At 41.0% G+C, this 20,999-nt stretch overlaps 1 protein-coding gene across 9 annotated transcripts in view; it reads left to right on the top strand.

Moving 5' to 3' along the window:
- The window catches only part of PTPRM (protein tyrosine phosphatase receptor type M), a 1,024,381-nt gene that overhangs the window by 117,344 nt on the left and 886,038 nt on the right, over positions 1-20,999 (top strand). The window lies entirely within an intron of this gene.

The following is a 20,999-nucleotide window of genomic DNA, read 5'->3' as shown; positions in this document are numbered from 1 at the left end:
GGGTGTGAATTATGATGGCACTGAGATCGTTTCGGACTGGTCTGTAACTGACATAGATAGTGTTTGTGTTCTGCGATTTCAGATTACTTATTATTATTTATTTATTTTAAAGCACCACATATGGTAAGGTGCAGGACATGTGAAGGATACTAATCATGTTGCAAGTACAATACAAATGAACTAATAGGACAGATTGGTGCAAAGAGGTGGAGAGCCCTGTAAAATACAGTCTTCAAGGTATTGGTGATGGAGACAGTAGGACAGGCGGATGGAAAACAGCTCAGGTAGCAACAGGCGTTTTAAGGTTGTAGGCTTTCCAGAAGAGTTGAGTATCCAGGTTGCAGCTTAAAGTTTCAACCATCCGAAGTCTGTGGTAGCAAGTTTCAGAGTATGGGGGATGCACTTGAAAACTCTCGAAGTGTGTGAGGAACAGACAACACGAGAACAGAAAAGGAGATCTTGGTTGGTGTGGATATTACTTGTGGGGAAGCAACTGGGAGATTAGACCAGGAGACGCTTGGAGGAGACAGATTATGGACCACCTTGTTAATTTTTCATATTTTGAATTGAGAAATGAACAATTTATATTTAGGAATAGGTTCTTTCTATAGTTAGCAAATCCTACAGTTCAGAGTTGCTCCTAAGCCTGGTATTACGGTGCTTCACCAATATCCCACTCACTTATTCAACCTCAAACGAACAGTAAAGTTTTATGGAGATAAGTACAATGTGATGGATTCCTTGTAGCAGACGCGTAGAGTCTGTAGAGGGTACATATAAATACATGAGCAGTAGAGAAGAAAAAGAAAATATGCGGCACTCACCCCAGAATAACTGTGAAGATTGTGGTCTTTATTGGAGAAAAATGAAGATTACATCCGTCAGGACATCAGGTATATACGAGGGTGCGGTATAGGAGCTCGGACGACGGCCGTTTCGCACACACAGGTGCTTCGACGGGTCCGGACCCGTCGGCTGTCATCCGAGCTCCTATACCGCACCCTCGTATATACCTGATGTCCTGACGGATGTAATCTTCATTTTTCTCCAATAAAGACCACAATCTTCACAGTTATTCTGGGGTGAGTGCCGCATATTTTCTTTTTCTTCTCTACTGCTCATGGATTTCTTGTTGGACATTTATGCAGAGCACCGGTTCCCTCAGTGATTGTGGTGCCTGAATACACAGCTGTCCGCTAATAGTCCTGACTGTTTGGATATGCTCGACTCTAGTCGAGCCGTTCTACTTTCTATATTTGTACATATAAATACAGTATATACACTTATAAAAAAAGCCTTTAACCTTTGTATGACATTAAAATCACAAGACGCGTTATGACATATTAATGATCGGGCCAAAGTTTGTTTGTTTTTTGCCCCATCGAGATGTTGCTTATTTTAAAATGAACAATGTCCGTACACCATAGAACATGTCCAACTTTACAATTTATGAGTAAGCTATCATAGTGTAATAGCATTGTACCAAAAGCGGCTTTTCTTCATAAACCCTTACATTTAATCCCCGAAGCCAGTAAGGAGCATGCCGCCTTGGGAATTAACTTGAGATTGAAGATAAGGAACGGGTCAAAGTTAATGACATCCACTGAAAACAACTGATAGATAAATAATATCATTGCAGTGTGTCATAGCATTTCACGAAGCTTATGAGTAGTCAGAGGAAAAAAAGTGATAGTGTAAGGGTCAGCCCTAGAGACGGGTGTTTTTTCTAAGCGACGTGACCTTCAATAACGTGAAAATATATTTTAGAATTATTATGGAATATGCATGGTTATAATTTACCGTAGAATTGTCATTTACATAGTTGAATCCCATGAATTATTTTACAGTAGACGTATTAGGCTACTTTCACACTAGCGTCGGTACGGGGCCGTCGCCATGCGTTGGCCTGACGTACCGACGCAAACTGCAAACAAAAAGGACAATGGGGGCAGCGGATGCAGTTTTACAACGCATCCGCTGCCCCAATGTAAGGTCCAGGGAGGAGGGGGCGGAGTTCTGAAATGGCGGTCTCGACGCACAAAAAAACGTTACATGTAACGTTATTTGTGTCGACGGTCCGCCAAAACACGACGCATCCGTCGCACGACGGATGCGACGTGTAACAATACGTCGTAATGTGTCGCAAATGCAAGTCTATGGAGAAAAAACGCATAGTGGGGGCACATTTGCAGGATGCGTTTTTTCTCCAAAATGACGCATTGCGACGTACAGCAAACAACGCTAGTGTGAAAGTAGCCTAACTCTATCAGTAACAGATTGAATGTAAAGGATATGTACACTTTAATATGTATAATTAGATTATACAATTTCAATATTAGCGTAGGATCACACAATTGATTTTTCCACATCTGAGAAAAATGGTCTGATTTTTCTGATCTAACTTTGGTCAGAGTTTGATAAGAGTGGTATCATTTTTTCTCGCACGTGAAGAGACAAAAAAGTTTCTATACCTTCTCCATTCTGTCTCCATTCTGTCAGTCCGTGAAAATCATCCGGTGTCATTCAAGTGCGGCCCAATTTTTTTCATGGAGCCATACACTTGCATTGCCGATTTTGATTCAACACTCAGATCAAAATCAGACATGTCTTTGATTTTTCTAGTGACAGCCAGAGCTGTGGAGTCGGTAATCCAAACCTCTGACTCTGACTCCTCAATTTTCATGACACCGACTCCACCAAAATGGGCTCCGATTCCACGACTCCGACTCCACAGCCCTGGTGACAGCCCCATAGAATATCATGGTTACAAGTGCTATCCGTGAAAGCCACAGATAGCACTTGTACTAGAAAATCGATTGTGTGCACGAGCCTATAAACCGATTAAATTTGTTGCTATGTTCATTTTACTTGAAGTCAAGTGAAATACAAATATACAGATTTTTTGGTTTATTTTGTAAGCTAATAGACATTGTTTTTTTTAAGATATTTATAGTATATCCACATGATGTGCCACAAATGCATAAAGAAATCACTAATCCATTTTAGCACATGGACTGATTTCTTAATTTAATAGTCAAATGTTTTCATTAAGGAGGTTGTCCAGTGCTTGTGTCATCAATATCAGATCAGTGGAGGTCCGACACCTGTCCACCGACACCCATGTTGAGCTCTTTACATATACCAGGGAAGATCGAAGCAAATAGTGTAGACAGCTGGGTCACCACAGCATTGCAGTGACTGGGCGCTGAGCTGCAATACCTGGGAACGGCCACTGTAAGGAGTATTGAGTTGTGGCATCCCAGCTCGGCGGACTGTTTACTACCAACCGGCACGAGACCTGTAAACAGGTAATTGGTGGAGGTGCTGGTTGTCTGACCATCACTGATCTCACATTGACAATTTATCGTAAAGAAAGGTCATCAATAGATACGTCCTGGACAATCCCTTTAAAGAAGTTTACTGTCTCTGAAGTTTAGCATTGGCTTTGTTACGACTGCTCTGCATTATATATAGCTAGACAGAATATGAGATAGATTCTCTCTCACTAACACATTATTTATGTTGCAAAGCAGCCTTTGTTCCCCAGCTCCTCTTTTCATGGAGTTTCTGGCTCCTTTGTTCTACAATTCTGGTGATGTCCTAGCTAGCATCAGCTGCAGATGTAGAGGTTACGGTGCTACAATTACAATGTCATAATTATGCTGTGAATGAAGCATTTGGAAACAAATACAGTCCTTTTTCTATTATCATTTCCTTTTATTTTGCACAGATGTAATGTAAAACTAAAATTACTCTGCTAAAGCTTAAAATTACAATAATTCTTGAAGATTCCAGTATAAAAAAAACATAATCAGCGCTATCAAGTATATTACAAAGCTCTTATTGCTGGAGCGCCATTGAACAGGCATTCAGTGTATATGGGTGCTAGTGAATGGGTTGGCCGTCTCAACCTTACTGCATTTATAAAGCATTTTTGTGAGTGAATAAATTTTCAAGGCTTTCTTTTTTATTCTTCATACTGATATCATTGGATTATATAATGATACATGTTTTCGTATGTCTTTTATTCAGAAATTGCTTTAATATTAAATGTAAGAGGAGTGCAGAGGATGATGGATCAATAAGCCATTTGTTGTTGTCATGATTTTTTTCTGACTTTTCTAGAATTTTAATGTCACAAAAGTATGTTTTATATGAGCATTGTAGTTCCTTTACCTACATTTAGCAGCCATACAATTATGTACCATTAAAGGGAACCAGCCAGCAGGATTTATCACTATAAAGTAAAGTAATGCCCATAATGGCACTTTTGCACTGATTAAATTGATACCTTTGTTGAAGGAATCTGATCAGTGATTCTATTTTAGTGATAGTTTTAATTTTTTTCTGATGACTTCTTCTGTGCATCTGGATGGCCCCGGGGGCATTCGGTCTTCTACAGGTCACTGATTATTAAGTGACCTGCCTCCATTTTGAAATTTTGCGCCGTCACTGCGATCATTGGTTGGGCGGCGTGTGTGCAGTTTGAGATTCCACATTTGGTCTTCAATAAAAGGGTGCCGAAATCGGTGCATGCACAGATCGAAGTCAGGGCTCAGATCTCAATCTGTGCATGCGCCAAATCCGCTTCATTTTATTGACGCCTAAAAGACCAGATGTGGAATCTCACACTGTGCACAGAAGACCTACCCAATGATGGCCGCGACAGCGAAAAATTTCAAATCGAAGGTGGGTCACTGAATAATCAGTGACCTGTAGAAACACAGGAGGCAGGCGGAGGGTCCAGCACAGAAGAAGACCCAACCCCCCAGGGTCCACCCTGAAGCACAGAACATGTCATCAGAAGAAAACTTAAAACCATGATTAAAAAAGAACCAATGATCGGATTCCTTCAACAAAGGTATCAATTTAATCAGTGTAAAAATGCCATTATGGACATTACTTTACTATTACGATTTACTTTACTATATAGTGATAAACCCTACTGACAGGTTCTTTTTAAATAAATATCTAACTTTTATAACCAGAAGTCCTCAAATCTATATGTAGATAGAGATAAGATTAAAACGGTTGTCTGACTTTCTGTGATGTCAGACTACCGAATCATGACAGATTTCAGTTATCACACTGTAACAATTCCCCCGGTATTCCCCATGCTGGTAAATTACTATTATGTAGTCTATTTCAACTCCATAACACGGTTTCTAGGCTGCCTCAGTATGAACCAGTACTTATGTAACACCCCAGGTAAGAGAGTGATGTCACGCTTGGAGGCAAGGGAGATTCTCTCTATCAGGTAAGGCACTCAAATTAATCACTTCTGAATCTAGGTCAGGAGGGGGAGCTCAGGACCCGGATTGAGGGGAGCTTCCCTTCGCTATAGGCTTCCTGGTCTGGAGGAGGAGTTAGACAGTCTAGAGGAGAGAGTGAGAGGAAAAGGATGTCTGGAAGAGACGGAGGGGCTGCGAAGGAGCTGTGGCCCCTGAAAAGAGCGAGAACTTGAAGGAGTTGAATAGTGGTGGAGCTTAGAGAGAAGAAGCACAGAGGAGGAAGAGGCTCAGTAGGGGAACATCGGAAGGACACCCTAGGAACTGGAGCGTGGAAACCGGGTACCGGGAGCCCGAGGTCGTGTTGTTCTCCAGGACGCGCGACAGAACCGGAGGGCATAGGACTGTATGTCAATTGTCAGCATCAATTCTGAGGTGAAGCAGTAACCTGAGAGCCTGGGTCTTGATAAAGACCCTATAAACCGGCTCGCACTGCCTATCGTACAGATATCTGTCTTAGGACAGGAGAGAGGGGAGTTTGCAACCAAGCTTCAAGCGGCAGGGACCTCGCCAACTAAAGTAGCGCAAGTAGGAAAGGCTTACAGACCTCACCTGGGAGAGGGATCCCCTATTGCCTCCAAGCCGGCTGGACCACAGCTACCCTGCACTTGGTACCCTGGACTGAGGACTGCTATCATTAGTAAACCAGGTAAAGACTGCAAACCTGTGTCCTCGTTCTTTGCCATACCATCCACCACACCATCGGTGCCCTACACCTGGGAAGCCCTGGAGACCCTGCTTCACCTGTGGGAAGCGTCACCATCTTGCTGCGTCAGAAGACCCCTTTAAGCAGTGTAGGTCCCCACTGACCAAACACCACAGGTGGTGTCACGAATGACAGACTTTATCACAATTCCCTTTAACGACCTTTCCCCTTTAATTGGGCGCCCAGGGCCACGGAGTGGGTCGCAGCCACCATGACATACTTTTTAAGACCGGACCCGGTACCGAGTACCCCACGACCCAGGCGGTCGGCTCACTTACACTTAGATATATCTTAAGATAACTCGACTGCAGGAGGCACTTATGAAAATTCTAGAAGATTTATTTTCCAACCAAATTTTTGTAGTTTTGCACACACAGTAAGTAAAAAAGACTTTTCTGAACCAGAGATTCTTAGATGGCTGACAACAGTGAATGAGGAAGAAGGCAGGGATCACTGACATCAGATCTACATCAGATAGAGGGAGAGACTGGGAGAGAGGAGGGACAAACATCTAAAGAAGGACAAACCTTATTGCATAGCAATGAAACAGCACGGTCTGTATTATTCCCAAGTCATGGGACATGACATCATTCTTAATATTTATGGACTCTGGCTGTCCCTGCTAAATCACTATCGATTGACAGCTTTATTCCTATGCAGAAAGCTGTCAATCAATAAGCATATGGTTTTCGACAGAGCTCATAATTTAGAGTACTAGAAAAACTGCGGCAGATAACAAGGGATTTTAACAAAACTACAGCAAGCAGCAGAGTAAGTGAAATAGTCCTGGAATCAGAGTCTCTGTCCCTGTTCTGTATTGTTCTTAGATTGACAATTATAAATCTGGTGACAGATTCCTGTTAAAGAATTTTCAGTTGTTTAAAGGGAATGTCCAGTATAAAAAAAAATGTTTTTTTATATGTATAGAAAATAGTACTTCCAGGTTGGGTTTGATACAGGTGAGCGCTTACTATTGACATATAACCATGACTGGCTCATTTCAGTAGCTAAGCAATCCCCCCGTCTGTTCATTAGCCGTTACAGAACTTTCAGATGAGATAAGTACGGTATCCTGAAAACTAAGTATATCAGATATATCAGGTACGTGCACAGCTTCAAATCTAATTTTAATCCTTCTCCATTGCATGTGAATACAGTTTTTATTATTACATTCACAAGACATGGAAAAAATCAGAACAGATTTTAATCTGCCCTACAGAAATAAAAATCTTTTGTAGAATGAATAAAGAAGCACATACCATAAATATCTTGAATTTTACCCCAAATGCTCATGCAGTGGATTTATCGGACGTGCGCTATCTGATTTTTGATGTGATACCATAAGGACAGCACTCATTTGATAGAGGTTGTTCAGATGACTGATTTTTCCCTTGGTCCGACTGTGAGAAAAGAATCGCAGCCTGCACTACTTGCTCATCTTGGACGAGACCATTCAAGGCAATGGGTGCGGGGGAAAAAAAAATCAGACCTACTGACATAGATCAACTGTGCAGCATGCAAATGCTACTGCTACATTTCCATTATTAACGTAGGAAATTGTTTATGATCATGTATATTTTTAATGTAGATATATGAAAGCGGATGAGACACGAATGAAAAAATCAAATGAAAATCTGATTTCTCGAATCTACTTAAAAATCAGAGGATTAGCCTCGTTAAATGACAATAAGAATAAGCTCTGAGGCACCCCCACACCACGTCAGCAGCAGATACCCCCATATCCACGCTGCATTTAATGCGACATGTGACCATACCCTTACACAATGATTAAACTGCATGTAAATAAGGAATTCCTATGTAAATTCCCTTATTCTGATGGCCTTATACTATATATAGCTCAGACTCAGAGTTGCATCTGTTCCGGGGAACACTGAAAACTTTTATAAAGGTATTTTTCTCCGACTTCTACTAATGGATCCAATCCTATATTTGAAGCAATTTCTACACATTGGTATACTAGGTAGGTCTCTCTCTCTGCAACGGACTTCCCGCAAGAACACCAAACATTGAAACGGATTTCTATGGGAATTCCGAGCTGGCATTTAGCACCGGACACTAACTGTCCGGTACGAACTTTTAAGTTAGGGTTCACTCATCTCTGTTATTTACTGCTGGAAATGTATCATGGAAGCAGGGATTTTAAGAAGCTCACAGCATTATTGGTATTAAATCTTTACCCATATGATGTCTAAATTCCAATTTTAGCTACCTCCGTCCCCTTTTTTTTCTGAAACAGAACAATATTAGGCATCATGTGTGATGTTGAGTATTCAATGGCCCTGACATATGGCGTGGCATAGTACCACTTTCAGGCTCCCTGTCACTGAACACTAAATGTTGGAAGGTTTAAAAACAAGTCAAGTGGAAGATTCCCAAAAGTTGGTCAAATAATTATGTCAACTTTGTGTCTGGACAGTATGAGAAAAGACACAGCTGAAAATTACAGGTTGTGGTGAGAGGATTGAGAACCCCAGCCGTCATTGTCATCATTGTCACACATAATTATAAATGGTAAGAATAGTAAAGCGTACAAGACAAATGAGGCTCAACAGTGTCTGGATTACCAAAGGTTCATCGGGGAGCTGCCAAAAGAGCACATTAATATGTGCGGAGCACACCTTCTGTTAGTATTGTGAAAGGCTGATGCTATATTTGAACTGTAATAATTTATGAAAACAGCATGTTTCATATAGACCAGAAGATTAGGAGAATATAGATTTGTATTCATTTGCATTTCATTATGACATGTTTGTCATTGTCAGGGTTATCGCTAAGAAAATGTTTTACCTTGCAGAACCTTTACCATTGAATCATTACTCTTTAATAAAACCACAGAAGTCTATTTTTTTCTTTTTTTTTTTGCAACATAGTTGACATTAGACCAGTTCAAGATTCTGCTATCTTAGAAAAATCAATCCCCTGATAAGACAATCAGACAGATTCATGATTGACTCACCTACTTGTTTTTGTCCTGGATCACAGGTCAAGATGACTGGTGTAATGTATCTTACTGGCAAGTAGAATTTATTGTCAATGATTAGGTCATCTTTTCTAAGATTTATATGTATAGACTCATATACAGTCAGATAATATCACAGGAGGATCATATCATTTGCCTGATATTTTGTGATGCAAATTGTTTTGTCAAAAGAGTTCACACATCATCATACTTAAGTAGGTGTAATTGACAAACAAGACAAGTACTGATTGCCATGCTTCCCTTTACGCTGTACACCTGAGCGGCACACACTTCTTGACCTCTTCCCTTACTGATCAGTATTTAAAAAAACATTCTTCCTAACCATTGAGATAACCATGTTGTTCTCCTGTCCCTTTGCTGTATCGTCCCTATGATGTATACGGTAAAGAAACAGGACAACCCTACTCCTAAACTTTTGTTTTCCTTGGATCACCATAGATTTTTATATTAAAGGCAATATCCGTGGCTTTAAAATAAAGGCATGCAGTTGCTAACAGAGGAAACTACCTGACTGTTGTACCTAGCGCCAGTCATTGACCGCTTTTGCAAGAGATTCAGCTACTTCCTTTCACCTCAACAGAGCAGCAGTTTCTCTTATTGTTGACAGGGCGGGACTACTGGTGTCATGCTGATTGACAGCCAGCTTCCCCCAATTAGGCAGCAGAATCCGGCTGTCAATCAGCATGACACCAGTAGTTTTGCCCGTCAGCAGGAAGAAAAATTTCTGCTCTGTTGACAGGAAGTAGCTGAATCTCTGGCTTAAGGGGTCAATGACTGACACCAGGTACAACAAACAGGTAGTTGTCTCTGTTAGCAACTACATGCCTTTTTTGCTAACGTCCCCTATATCCTCTTTAATCTATTTCTGTGCCCTAGATTACAAGGGTACTGGCATGATACTTTCTTTTCTTCTTCATCTTGTGCAGACTCCAGGATGACTTTTCACAGCCACAGCTTGCATCTGCAGATTTTATCCAGTCTTCTGCAGCACATCCCGACATGATGCCCTTAAAAATAGCAGTGTCATTGTAATATTCCTGAATAAAAATATCTGCCCTACCTACTCTGATCTCCTGAATAAATAATTGCCCCTCACTATATACCATACAAAATATGACCCACACACTGTACTTCTTATGGTGCATGCCCTCCACACTGCCCCCTCTTTTCCATTCTGGGCCCCCTCTTCACACTGTGTCCCCCATTTAGGGCCCAGTCTCTATAATTTGCCCCCTCTTGCATTCCCCCTCCTTGGTAATTCCCTTACACTGTGTCACACAACATGTGGGAAAGGTTAAGTGCAACACGAAGGGATAAGGGAAAGAGAACCAAACACTAGGGAAGGGGGGAGTGGAGACCCCTAGGCAGATCTAACATCACCCTGTCTTCCCCATCGTCCCTATATAGGTTCCACACCTATCACCAAGCAGGATACCTAATCCCTGCCTGACCCTGGTGATAAGCCCTGCACTGGGAAAGACATGATGTGCGCTAGTCAATCCTCACCACCAGTACAGACAGCTTTGAAACAAACAAACAAACAAACCAGGAGAACACTTAGCTTGAGTAGACTCAGAGGGAAACACAGACGTCCTCCAGCAGCACCAAGAAGGAACATAGCCAACTGCTATGGCTCCAAACCTCAACAGAGAACTGGAAATAGAAATATCACCCGCAACTTTCCAGCAGCAAGCTGGAAGTTATAAACATCCCGGTCCAGGTGTGTCAACTAGAGCCGGGAGAAGGTTGCCACTGGGTCCTAGTGTCAGAAGGCCCAGGAAGAAGTCTGCAAAGCAAACTGCTGAGACCTTCTGAAATCAGATGCAGAGCAACGATCTGCAGCCTCTGATACACCTGTGACACACTGTCCCCCACGCTACCCTCCCACACTACTTAGTCTCTATTCTGTGCCCACTTACAGTTTTCTCCCTCCATTCTGTCTCCTCACACTATTTCCCTCAATAGTCTCCTCACTAGTGTTGAGCATTCCGATACCGCAAGTATCGGGTATCGGCCGATACTTGCGGTATCGGAATTCCGATACCGAGATCCGATACTTTTGTGGTATCGGGTATCGGTATCGGATACATAGAGATGTGTAAAATAAAGAATTAAAATAAAAAATATTGATATATTTACCTCTCCGGTGGCCCCTGGACTCAGCGCGGCTTCGTTGTTCAAAATCAGCGTTTTTAGGACCTGAGAATCACGTCCCGGCTTCTGATTGGTCGCGGGCCGCCCATGTGACCGCCACGCGACCAATCACAAGCCGCTACGTCACCGCAAGCTATTAGCGCGCTCATTTTTGAAAAATGAGCGCGTTAATGACTTTCAAAGACGTAGCGGCTTGTGATTGGTCGCGGCCACGCGACCAATCACAAGCCGCGACGTCACTGCAAGCTATTAACGCGCTCATTTTTAAAAATGAGCGCGTTAATGGCTTTCAAAGACGTAGCGGCTTGTGATTGGTCGCGGCCACGCTACGTCTTTGAAAGCCATTAACGCGCTCATTTTTAAAAATGAGCGCGTTAATAGCTTGCGGTGACGTCGCGGCTTGTGATTGGTCGCGTGGCCGCGACCAATCACAAGCCGCTACGTCTTTGAAAGTCATTAACGCGCTCATTTTTCAAAAATGAGCGCGCTAATAGCTTGCGGTGACGTCGCGGCTTGTGATTGGTCGCGTGTCGGTCACATGGGCGGCCCGCGACCAATCAGAAGCCGGGACGTGATTCTCAGGTCCTAAAAGCGCTGATTTTGAACAAAGAAGCCTGCCGGTTACCCGCGCTGAGTTCAGGGGCCGCCGGAGAGGTAAATATAACAATATTTTTTATTTTAATTCTTTATTTTACACATCCCTATGGATCCCAGGGCCTGAAGGAGAGTTTCCTCTCCTTCAGACCCTGGGAACCATGAGAATACCTTCCGATACTTGATGTCCCATTGACTTGTATTGGTATTGGATATCGGTATCGGCGATATCCGATACTTTTCGGGTATCGGCCGATACTATCCGATACCGATACTTTCAAGTATCGGACGGTATCGCTCAACACTACTCCTCACACATTTCCCTCTACCTCCTCATACTGTCTTCTCTCACATCCCCCTTGCTAGTATGGTTAATACTATATCTTCACATATTTACTGCCTACTCACATATTCCCATGATTCCCTATACTGTGTCTGCACCTATCCCCTCACTCGCTCCTTATTCTGTGTCCACATATTTTCCCCCTCACACCTCATACTGTGTCTGCACCCATCCCTCTACTCACCATACTGTGTCTGCACCTATGCCCCCTCATACCATTTCCTCATACATGTCCCCATCTCCCAACTTGCTCCTCATACTGTGTCATCAGATTTCTCCCGCTTCCCTGTCCCCTTCCCATATTGTGTCCCTTTCTCCTTCCCCAAACTGTGTCCTCAAATCTTATTTCCTCTCTCCCCAAAACTATCTACTCGTGTACTCAAATCAAAATTTCTTCTCCACCGAAATGGAGTCCTCAAATCTTATTCCTTATCTAACCCAAACATCTAACCCAAACTGTGTCCTCAAATCTTACTTCTTCTCCCCCTCAAACTGTGTCCTCACATCTAATTCAGGGCTTCAATTGTACTCATATGTGAAAGACACAAGTACAATTAATCGCTTGGTTCCTGCGTTCTGCACCTTCTGAGCCAGCTGTCTGCTGACTTAGAAAATGGCTGTCTCCCAGTCCAGGGGTTCGGCAAAATTTAGCCATCGGGGAAACACCTCTTACCCCAAGGTAACTCAAGTTTAATATATCTCCAACCCTCCAACCTGTGTGGTTCCTGCTAATATTGAGAATATTAGTCTAGAACTTGCTGCGAGTCAATAGCTAATGATAGGGTGTAATGTCAGAATGATAATAGATACATCAATCCAATTAGATAGATTTTCATTTCTCTCTGACACTAAATCTTCACAATCTGACATCTTTAATGAAGCAAATTAATGTTGACAGAGATATCGACATGGTTGGCACTGCAAAGAGATGCGTAAAATATTAGCTACATTTCCAAATGGAAAATAAGCTGCCACGCAAATTATCTTTATACTGCCGGCATTTAATTAATCATAATGTAAACTCTCCTGTCAGCAACACCGTTCGTGGGGTTTCATTTGCTTAATGGATAATGGTGACATTTAAAACTATCATACACATCTCCCAATGAAGCTCACCTGTCTGTTTAATGCTGATTCACATTTTCTATTGGTTTCTGGACACTATTAGTAAGCAATATTAGCATTACATCAAGCGATGAGTCTACTGTACTTTATGGATGGTGACAGGTTTTGTTTTATAGTCATTTAGGTTTACATTTCTGGAAGTTTTATTTTGGAACATTCTTAACGGAGTTTTCCAGGATTTAAAAAATAAAATAAATTAAAACTTTCTGTTGAAATAATAAAATAGGTATTACCTATTCAAGCATCTGTGACTCAAGCTTTGCAGTTCTTGTCGTTCAAGGTATTGGGCTATGTTCATACATTGCGTTTTTGTTGCTTTTTTATGCTCTCTTGACAGTAAGAAACTTGCTGCAAGAAGCAGGTTTTGCCTGTTTTTGGGTTGCTTTTTTTGCTGTGTTTTTGTCATGCTACATTTGTCTCTTGTGCACACTGATAAAGTTTAGTGCCAAAAATAAATATCATTCTACTTCATCAGGTTTTGGTACAAAAAAACGCAACAAAACCAGACAAATCTGAGCAGAAAAAAATGCAACAAAAACACGACAAAGCTACACCGTTTGCACATATCCTAAGGATTCCTAGTTGCTGGTTGTTGCTCAGTTACTTTGGTGTAGAGCCCTATATCTTCTAAATATGTTCCTAATTAATTAAAGCCATAGATTTCTTTGCCCTTTACAGTATGCCACAAGAAATAACAAAATGGCTGCTTGTTTCTGGGGCGCACAGGAGAACTTGCTAAAATAAGGCCCCCTTCTCAAGCATTGTCATTTGCATATTGCAGAATGAAATAACACAGGTATGCAAAATTTGGATTTATGAAAATTGTTTCAAATCCAATGACTGATTTTTATTTTTATTTTGCCCTGATTTAAAAGAACCTTTCTATTTTTAACCATTTTATATGGATTTTGCAAAAAACACGTGCAATTATGAACAAGGGAGATGAACAAGAAAAATCTTTATTGTGGCCAAAAATGTACACAATATATATACAGTGTGTCCGTAAAGTCATGGTGCACCTTTGACCAGTCACAGGATCTATTTATAGGTTACATTTTGGTGCCCTTTCTCTAGCCCAATCATATCAGACCTGTTCATGAGGAGAGATAACAAGAACCAATCAAACAACACAAACTCATTTAAGCTGTTGCTGAGCCCCCAGTGATATTAACCCCTGATAAACTGAACTCTGATTAATACACTGCCAGGTCTGTATGTGGACAGTACAGAGGAAATTTCAGTGTATTCTGTGGCTCGCTAAATTCAAATCCGTGACCAAAGTGCTACGTGAATATCAGTGTTTATACCGAAGCGCCACCACATAGGAATAACATTACTCGGTGGGATAAGCAGTTGAAGGAAACGGGCAGTTTGGTGGAGAAACCCCGTTCTGGTAGGCCATCAGTCAGTGACGAGTCTGTAGAGGCTATACGGGATAGCTACCTAAGGAGCCCTAAAAAATCTGTGCGTGCGTGTGCTCAAATGGTCTGCCTTTCACCCATTAGAGCTACTATATGTATAATACTCCATCCATTTTTTCCTTTTTTAAGATCTATTGATATATATGGTTGCTTTGATTCAGTGTGCATTTTGTTCTTAAATGGGAATGTAGAAAATGTAACTTCAAATTCGTCAGACGACTCAAGGCTTTGAAACGTTTCATCATGTTCTCCACAATGGACTTAAATTTTGTTGTTGCCCAGAATTTTTTGTTATCAATTTTTTTGAAAGAATCCAAAGCCATTTTCTCAACGGCTTTAATTTTTGTTTCAAACAAGTAATCCGTCATGAGTTTCTGAATATTCAGACCCATAAAAATGCATTCCTTCAGTTTAGCTTTGGACCGTCCCTGAAATTTGGCCCACAGGTATTTAAAGATCTCTCCTTCTTTCGGTAGAGCTTTCACAAACTGTTTTATCAATTCAAGCTTAATGTAGTCTGCTGGCCGGAGAACTTTAGTGGGATCAACTAAACTTTCCGCAATAATGTTCTTGAGTTCAAGTTGCAAAAATGTTCTCGTTGGCCAACTTTTTGGCTTCAGTGATGAGTCCTAGCCCAGCTGTCCCCATTCACACAAGAGCATGGGTATTTTGTATATCCCCCATGCTGCCAAGCAGCCAAGAGAGAACTTTCAGATCACCACATATTGACCATCTATGATCTATGATCCTTGTAGTTAAATTTCTTAAAGTCTAAAGTGTAAATTCTCATATCTTTCCTTCAAGTACACAGAATGCCCTACAGAGGCATACTTGCTGCTATTGTGCAGTTGCACAGCTTTCAGATTGTTATTGGATGAATTAATAGTCTCCACTCGCTCACATTGTACTCCATGTTAAATTTTTCCATCAGCCCAGGAGCATCACTGCAAACACTAGAGAACAATCTTGAGAAAAGTATGGAAGGAATTCTTTTTCCCTGCTTCTGTACCATGAAAACAGGTACAAGTACCAGGAGATAGCGTTTTTTTTTCTCCTCTAAAGACAAAAAGATCTTCAAAATGTTTAGGTAGGTTCAAGTCCCTGATTAAATCATTTAATTTGAGCTGTGAAAAAAGCTTAGGCTCGATGGGACTAGTGTGAAAGTCTTTGTTAGAATCCTTCTCTTCATGTTCTGAATCTTCTCAATCGGGTGTATTTTCACGTTTCGCCAGAGGTGAAGGGACAGGTATTCCTGGACCGTAAAGCACAGGGTGAATCGGTGAATCTCTAATGGGAGGTCCAGGTATATAATTTCCTTGTTATTTTTAAGGTAGAGTCCCTCCACGTTGCACGTACAAAAGTTGCAGTCATCACTATGATTTTGTGGTTCCCTCGAAATCATAGGTACGCAAAAACGAAAGCTCTCTTTCTTCCTTCTAGACCACTGACATAGTTCTTCTATGCAAACAGAACACACTACATGTGGAGCCCACGAATTGTCCTGATCACCTAGTTTTACGCCAAAGTACATATAATACACTTTTCAAATGGCGTTTGTAATGCTCCTTCATTGTTTCTTTACTATAAAACAACAAATGTAGCAAAAGTTGTCAGCTGAATTACGACACCCCCTTGTAGCCATTTCAATCACGTTGTTAGAAACAGCAGCAACTCCTAAATATTGAAAGGAATCGTGGTAAGCACGTCACCACACTCTTATGAACTCTGTCTAAAAGAAAATCTTCTGTTGCTCTCCATAGCAACCAATCACAGTGGAGCTTTCAGTTCTTTTATGACAGAGATAAAATGAAAGAGGTGCTCTGATTGGTTGATAGGGACACCACCTCACTGCTATGAATTGTGACTAACAAAAAAATCTGTCTTTACTTTTCATACCAACCAATCACAGCTCAGCTTTCATTTTTTATACTGCTAGGGTAAAAGGAAAGATATGCTATGATTGGATGCTGTGGACACCATCACACTGTTTGGAAGATGGGTAAAGAAAATCTTCTCTGCTCACAGCAGAATATCTAATGATACCAAAATCATCCACCAAAGTTGACAAAGTATTGTGCTAGAAAAAGTCCACGTAGTCAAACTGTACATGATGGCATTTTTTTTATATTTTAGTTCAGCAATCGAAAGCATATACACATCATCTCTTACTTTTCAGACAGTTTTACTCTTTCAGACCTGTGCAATCAATGCAACTGGTTTGTTAAATAACTCTTACTTATCGCAAAAGTTGTCCAGAGTTTAACTATTCCGTCATATCAGTTTAATATTATAACCTGTACTACATAATAACATTATGCGACTTAGTAAAATAAGTATAGTAATATTCATCATTATAAGTGACTAAAAACAGGAAGAATGTGGGGTGAAAGAAGGAGGAAGTAGTGTGGGAAAGGCAACAGCGCTAAACAAATGTATCCAGAGACTGATGAGAAATGAAGATGTGCGCAGTACGCTGAGCGAACATTACTTCTCCATTATCAGTGTACAGACTGATACTTCTACAATTATAGTGCTTGTTCTCTGTATCATTTGTCTCTTTCTAGGTAATCACTGCTTTAGAAGAGATTTGTCCCCAAAATGTTTCTATGGTAATGTGTCTATCTGAAAGTTAATGTCATCCATGGCTTTACTGATACAGTATCTTGATCCCTGACTGACAAAATGCAGTTTTCATTCATATACTAATGAGGCTTAAATGCTCTAGGTGTGTCATAGCACTTCCCAAGAGTCTGCTTCCCTGGACCTATTCCGTGCACAGCCCCACCTTCTGATTGACTGACATTTCACTAGCCAGAGAGCTGTCTGTCAAGCAGGAGGCGGTGGGGCTCGGCAGGGAGTAGATCCAGGAAAGCAGAGGATTAGAACGCTTAAGCCTCATTTGTAAAACAGGAATTTTTCAGACAGATTGCCTAAGTAAAAGTATGGATCACGCTGTTTTTTAGAAGGAAACATGACCATATAAGCATTTTGAGGGGGAGATCTTTCTGACAGATTCCCTTTACAGAGGATTGTGAAATGGTGCACTTATTGCATGTCTCATAAGTCTGCACTCTTAGGGGATGCTCATTTCTATACCAGCATAGAGCCTGTGCAGTTAGAGGGGGCTATAGTGCCAGCTACAGGGTATCTATAAAAGTCTGTATACCTGAATATAAGCCATGTAAAATGGAGCACAAAGACTCTACATGCATGTAATATGTGATGTAAGTTGGCAATGGCTCTGCATGGCCACATCTAAGTGCTGAACTGTCCACGTGCTGTCCCTCCAACAAAGTGCAAATGGGTTGTGGGATCTGGGATCACGGAAGTCACCCATTCCCAATCCATTGATGAATTCAATACCCTGGAACTTAGAGTTATTGCAGTGTATTATTCTATATCAATAAAGTTATTCCAAAACATTTAGTGGGACTAAAAAAGGGGGAAAAAAGGCTTAATCAAAAATACATAAAAATAAAAAGTTTTTCCTGCTTTATTATGAAAATATACAAAACATGAAAACAAACGTGGTATCATGTGTTCATATAAGGACTAGTGATGAGCGAGTATACTCGTTGCTCAGGTGGTCTCCGAGTATTTGTTAGTGCTCGGAGATTTAGTTTTCGTCTCCGCAGCTGAATGATTTATGGCTGCTAGACAGGCTGAATACATGTGGGGGTTGCCTGTTAGGAAATTCCCACATCTATTCAGGCTGTCCAGCAGCGTAAATGATGCAGCTGAGGCAGGAAAATGAAATCTCCGAGCACTAACAAATACTCGGAGACCACCCGAGAGTGCTCGGAAAAACCCGAGCAACCAGTATCTCATCACTAATAAGGACCCAAGCTATAAAGTTATCACGTTAGTTAAACCGCACAATGAACATCTTAAATATATAAAGAACTATGGCATAATTGCTGTTTTGGCTTAATAAGCCACCTAAAAAATTTTAATAATACGTAGTCAAAGAAGTGTGGTAGCAATACAATAAAATAATACCAGAGTTCCTGTTTTATGTTCATCTCAATCTCAATAAAGTATCAATGAAAATGAAAGCTCCTTCTGCACAAAACAAACCCTCACTTAGCTCCATTGGTGGAAAAGTTACAGTAACATACATCATTAGAGGTAAAACCTAAATAATGTAAAAAAAAAAAACCTTGCAAAATGCATTATTCTATTAATCATTTTGAATTATTGGAAAAAATAAATAAAGTTTTTTTTTTATCACATGCAGTAAACACCCTAGGAAAATAAATGCAGAATTGATGTCTGTTTTCCAACCTCCTACACAAAAAGACAATAACAATGTTTTCAATTCACTAACTGTATTACAAAATCTTGCCATTAAAAAATACACTTAATTCTATGGGCGTAAAGATTCATTTTTCAAGAAATGGAGGAACAAAAAATCAGCGACAAAGGATACAAATGCTGCAACTTCAATCAGTTGATAAGCCTAAGGCAACGTTCCCACAATGTATTTTTGGTGAGCTTTTCATGCTGCGTATTATTGATAAAATGCAAGTAATCTATTCTACTTAATACATGCAGAAAAATCTGCAACATCAAAAACTCGCCAAAAGCTCATCATGGGGAAGGAGCCTAATAAATATAGTAAAAAAGGAACAGCGCAATAATTCATAGCGGGTGCCAGGCCTCCAGGAAAATAGTCTAATACTTGCCAAACTAAACAGAAGAAAAAAATGAAGGCAGCACTCCAATTGTTTCAGGTGAAAAAAAGTTATTCGGCCCCACTCATCCTGGGCAACGTTTCGGCTCCTCCTGAGCCTTTGTCAAGCCTAATAGTAGCCTAATAGTGATAGACTCATTTATTGACACATATATGGGCAGCTTTACAATTAGTTGACTTATGTAAGACTTTGGCATTTCACTGCAATGGGTTTTTATATCATGTACCCTTAATAACTTCAAATGTACAAAATGGAAATTAAAGCATCAATTATTGCTTCTTTTTCTTACCAATGTAAATAGGCAATCGTCTGTCACTCAGATGTCAGTTCTTGTGCTGAAAATAGGCAGATGTGTCTTATATTGTATGATGAATCCTCTCAATTGTCTCTGAACATCACTAATCCACTCTTCTTATCAATGCTGTTTGTAAAGGTACCGTCACACTAGACGATATCGCTAGCGATCCGTGACGTTGCAGCGTCCTCGCTAGCGATATCGTCCAGTGTGACAGGCAGCAGCGATCAGGCCCCTGCTGTGCTGTCGCTGGTCGGGGAAGAAAGTCCAGAACTTTATTTGGTCGCTGGACTCCCCGCAGACATCGCTGAATCGGCGTGTGTGACACCGATCCAGCGATGTCTTCACTGGTAACCAGGGTAAACATCGGGTTACTAAGCGCAGGGCCGCGCTTAGTAACCCGATGTTTACCCTGGTTACCATCGTTAAAGTAAAAAAACAACAGCCGTCTGTCCTCCAGCACTGTGCTCTGCTCTCCTCCTGTACTGGCTGTGAGCGTCGGTCAGCCGGAAAGCAGAGCGGTGACGTCACCGCTCTGCTTTCCGGCCGCTGTGCTCACACAGACAGTACAGGAGGAGTGCAGAGCACAGCGCTGGAGGACAGACGGCTGTAGGTAAGTATGTACTGTTTGTTTTTTTTACTTTTAGGATGGTAACCAGGGTAAACATAGGGTTACTAAGCGCGGCCCTGCGCTTAGTTACCCGATGTTTACCCTGGTTACCGGCATCGTTGGTCGCTGGAGAGCGGTCTGTGTGACAGCTCTCCAGCGACCAAACAACGACGCTGCAGCGATCCGGATCGTTGTCGGTATCGCTGCAGCGTCGCTAAGTGTGACGGTACCTTTAGTTTGCTAAAAACAAGTCAAGATAGAAATGATGGACTTGTTAAAGTCAGAAACTATTTATTCATCCATTATTGGGCTCATCTGCAAGAGTTTTGCTTTTCTTCTAACTCCCTTCCAGATGTAAAAACAAGATGAAAAACAGATTTTTTTTTCTTTTTCAAAATTTCGATACTGTGCTTTACTTCTGTTTTATATCAAAAGTAATGAATAATAGATTTGGCCACATTATAAAATCTTTTATTTTTCCCACAGAAACCAATCACAGCTTAGTTCTAATTTTCTCACCTACACTGCTCAAAAATAGCTGTTGTACCATGGCTGATTTTTCTGCAGGCAGTTTTGATATATGAAACTAATTAAGGTGAAATTACATCCCTATATGTTAAAGGGAGGCTATCAACCCAAACTACCAGTATATACTAAGGACATAGATTTGTTGGGGATATAGACCTTATATAAATTGTGCTATTAGAGTTTTAATTGCTGCTTCTGTTCTGCAAAAACTGAGATTTAATCAAATATGCTCAGTAGACT

The sequence above is a fragment of the Ranitomeya imitator genome, chromosome 6 (genome assembly GCF_032444005.1).
Source record: "Ranitomeya imitator isolate aRanImi1 chromosome 6, aRanImi1.pri, whole genome shotgun sequence".
Classification (NCBI taxonomy): domain Eukaryota; kingdom Metazoa; phylum Chordata; class Amphibia; order Anura; family Dendrobatidae; genus Ranitomeya; species Ranitomeya imitator.
This window is presented reverse-complemented; position numbering and strand designations above follow the sequence as displayed.